The sequence below is a fragment of the Lolium perenne genome, chromosome 1, assembly GCF_019359855.2.
Source record: "Lolium perenne isolate Kyuss_39 chromosome 1, Kyuss_2.0, whole genome shotgun sequence".
Lineage (NCBI taxonomy): Eukaryota > Viridiplantae > Streptophyta > Magnoliopsida > Poales > Poaceae > Lolium > Lolium perenne.
In genome coordinates, this window is record NC_067244.2 from 22311709 (window position 1) to 22316003 (window position 4295).

Genomic DNA, 4295 nt, shown 5'->3' on the forward strand with positions numbered 1-4295 from the left:
AACATAATAACCAAACATTGTAACACCATAATTTAGAGTTAACTATCCTAGTAACAGAGTTTGTGACTGTAGTAACACCATTAGTAACACTATTGTATTAATACTAATAGTTATTTTCTACTTTTAAACACAAAATTAGGTAACCATTTTATCCAATATACATTCATTCAACAAAATCACATGTTGAATTAATTAATTCATTTATTATGATGTTTGGCACCATTCAAATGACAAAGAGATTGAATCACCACACATCCAAATGTTGAACATATGAAGATATTTATTAATATAAAAGAGTGCAAATGCATATACATTCCAATAAATAAATAACAATATTATTGATGCAATATCATAACATTTATATAAGTTTGACTATAGATAACACAATTGTGACAAATACAAGATTGCATTTTTCAATCTAGCAATGTAAACTTTATTTCTTCCTAAGAAAAATCTTCGGACTTCATTTCCTTCTTGATTTGACCAAAGAATTCAGCTAAAACTCAATGATCCATCTCTCGAATCTGTAAAAGAAAATTGGACCTCATAGTTAGACAATTAAATGTACATATTACTAACTGACTTACTAACAATCAGCTAGACTATTCTAGATATTGGATCTCACAATTACACGACTAAATTGGACGTCACAGTTATACGATTAAGTGTACATATTTGTCTAATCAAAGTCTATCCAAAGTTCCTTTTTAACACAGTAGTACATAGTACCAACAATATTTTCCCTCAAGAAAATATACGAAGGTGCTTACAGGATATCAAGGAGCTACCAACCAGCATAAATTTTGTAACAAACACCGAATATTATTACAATATAAGTTAATGTGCCACTACTTTTTGTAGATACGCAAAAATTCTAGAAGTTCCTGGAATATATTCTTGATGTCTTTCCACTAATATTTTTCAACCAATCACAAAACTTGGAATAAAAGAAGCCTTATTGCTTACTTAGCAGGATTTAGGGTGATAGCATGTAGTTATCATCCGACACTGAGCAATATTTTAGAGCCAACCCAACATAGCTTTACCTTGAGTGCAGAACTATGCCTTCTGCTTGAGAGACGTTGATTTCTAGTCCCCTGGTGGTCTAGTCTTTCAAAACATAGATTCATCTGATGTTTAGTCTCCCTCACCTATAAATAGATAATAATTACTGGAAGACAAGCCAGAAGTAATCAGAACAGAAACCAGCAAATGCTTCTTGGGATAGTTTTACTGTATCACAGTAGTCAGTACTACCGCAACAACTGCAATAGCCTATGCATCTAGCATGCCTGCAGGCTGCAGTTCACAGCGTATTCACATAATGAGAAATGGTAGGATAACAAGAATACGAGTTCATTATGTAGAAACTAAGAGTTGTCAAAGATTATTAGCTAAAGTCTTGCTAACATTTGAAATAACTTTGGTAAATGAGCTCCTTTCAATTCACAAAATTATACCAAATGGAAATAATTTTATAATCTCCGAAGAAGAAAAACACAATAATTGCTAAGCATCTCCATATACAAATATGAGCAGCGTAGTCACTAACTTGTCCACTCAATGTTTTAAAAGTGATCAAATTTGAAATCAACAACAAGAGTACATAATCATATAAGCACACCGCTCATAGAAAGCTGCAACTTCGGAATTCAAAATAATATTACCTCTGGCACAGAAACAATAACAGGGTCTTGTGGCGCTGATGAATTTGGGTTAATCAGTAACTAGTCATCAACCTGTGCCACCTGCAAGGGCTAGTGGTTGTTTTAGTTTTTACACATAAAGTCCAAGATAATGTTGTAGCGATGATCTATATATGTGCAATTACAAAGTTAGATCTAAATTGCTAAGGGTTCACCAAAATACCATCAACATTACTGGTAGGACCTACATAAGTTTCAGTTATGCAGAAATGCTAACATATGCAGAAATCATCAACATTCACACGGCTAAGATACTTTAACACCAATACCCACATGTATATGTGCCCCTTCGATACCACATTGTCTTTTTGTTGAAGTTTCTTTCTTCCGCACTGATTGCACAATACTTTTTTGATACCCAGAGGACAGTTTCCATCGACTCTTCTCTGGCTTTCAGCTTCATACTTAAGTTTATTCCCAAGCTGGCACCCTTCAATAAGCATTCCATCATGCAGGATGCATGCACATACTACTCTATATCATTTGAGAGGATTGAAGCATTTGTTCCTGCATGCTAATGAAACAACAGTCTGCGATTTACTGTTAGATAACTGTTAGGCTGTTAGCGGTTATCCAACAAAAGGATTAGAACTGCTCACAAAAATATGTAGTTTAATCCATTTACAGTTCTGCCTAAAGGTTGTATAGAGGATGAATCTCAGTGTATAAAAATACTGGTAGTTAAGCTAACATTTCTTGAACCTAATGAATCCAATATTTATCCAAAACAGTCTCTTAATTAATAAAAATGAAATGTGTACTGATTGAAAAATATAATGTGGGGAGTGGATGCAGCAAGTCATACATGAATAAGTGTGTATCATCTAAAAGGATCTTACTTCTACCAAAGCTCACGAAATAGCGCATGTTTATTAATATCACTGTATACCCTGAGCTATTTCTGGTAGTCTTAAGAGGGTTCAAATTTTTCCTGTGAGATCAGACATAAAAAAAAACTGTGAGATCAAAGCTGAGTAGCTGACTAATGTAAGTCTGCAGTTTGACATATTAGGCAATCAGAATAAAGTGTAGGCTGGGGCTTTGTTTACCTGCTCATATGGGCAGACCAAGCAAGCTGCAGCTGTCCAGCGTATTGAGCTTACTGCTGCCACGAACGACCGGATCGATCTGCCATTCTGTGTGCCTAGGCGAAGTCTTTGGCCAGCATGATCCCGAGGTTGAACGGTGTATTCACCCGCCTTCTCAAGCCTATAACATCGAGTAACTGTAAAAATTTACGACACACATATATTGGATCAAAATAGTTGTATGCCCTTCAAAGATTAGAGTAAGAGATTATATCTTCATTATTTAGGACCTTGTGACAGTAATTGTGTAGTTAAAAATCTCCTGATGTACATAGTTATGATTAATTTAGTAGAAGGAAAGCCCGTGCAAACCTTGGTATTATTAATTACTTCAATCTTCCTGTAATGTTAAGCCCATCCATGACCAATTCCTACTTTGCACGGATACAGCAAAAAAAGTCACGTATCAGGGGTTGGAAACGTCCGAATAAGGGGATACACCCAGATACCTCCAGATACATGCTTAGTTCAACAGGAAATTAACAAACAATTTAATTTGACTAACACTAGGTACGCCCCAAAAAAATGCAATTCCAACTAGCATAAGGGATGGGGTCTCTGTGACACCTCTCATTCTCCTAGGGACAGCAAAATACTAGCTGGGGCTAAACTAGGGTTTACATACATGGCCTGGTTTACATACATGGCAGCTGGGGCTAAACTAGGGTTCAAACAAAACGAATTGAGAGCACAGCAGGACGATCAGACAGAGGGAGCACTCGGTGGCTGCCGAATTACCTTGTGGTGCAGGGGCCTGAACAAATGCCTGAACTTGACGGGAGCAGAGAGGCGAACGTGGTACGATGGTAGCCTGCCCTTGGCAAGGAGACACGACGGCGAGCAGCGGGCGGGGTGGCTGGGCCTTGGCGAGAAGACGCGACAGGGAGCCGCTGGCGGGGTGGCCGGCGCGACGGGGAACAATAGGACAGAGTGGCCGGCGTGACGGGAGGAGCGCAAGGTGGCGGCTCAGTGGTGGGGGTGGGGGGCGCGGTGGGGCGGCGTTGTGGTGGGAGGAGGATGGGGACGGCGCCGTGGGGGAAACCGATGGGGGCGGGCCGGTGGTGGGAGGGCGAGATGGGGGGACGGCGAGGTTGGGGCTGCAGTGCCCGCCTTTGTGCGTGCAGATCAGATAACTGCGGGGAATTTGTTTTCCGCTGATTTATAGGAAGAGGATCTATTAATGGAGGGGAAGTGTACATTAGCGGGAATGACTAAAATTTCCGTTTTTTTATTTCAAAACTTTCAGCCAGAATAACCAGATTGACGCGGGAAATGAAATTTATTTTTCAGAAAAAGATATTAAATCTATTGATCAAAAAAGTACTCGTGCAATAGCCACCCGCAAAGATAAAAAGTACATCTAGATCCCTAGGATTATTGTGTCCTCCCGATTAGGACGTAATTTTTATACATACATAACTAGAGATAAATTTTTGCGAGAATTAGGCGGGATGCTTTGACATCCAATTTTAAATTGCGAAAAGAAAAGTTTGAGAAATAA

The 4295-nt window shown here is 38.8% G+C and overlaps 1 long non-coding RNA gene across 9 annotated transcripts; it reads right to left on the minus strand.

The window, feature by feature from the left end:
• Positions 1–313: 313 nt before the first annotated feature.
• LOC127344206 (uncharacterized) lies at positions 314–3843 on the minus strand. 9 transcript variants are annotated; one of them, XR_011752379.1, is made up of 6 exons: positions 3533–3843; positions 2756–2915; positions 1980–2637; positions 1668–1748; positions 1047–1151; positions 314–524 (listed from the first exon to the last, which is right to left on the minus strand). It is a non-coding gene; the product is annotated as an uncharacterized lncRNA (long non-coding RNA). The 9 variants fall into 9 exon arrangements; XR_007877858.2 differs by having other exon boundaries at positions 1047–2220; positions 2546–2637; XR_007877849.2 differs by having other exon boundaries at positions 1047–1748.
• Positions 3844–4295: the final 452 nt, after the last annotated feature.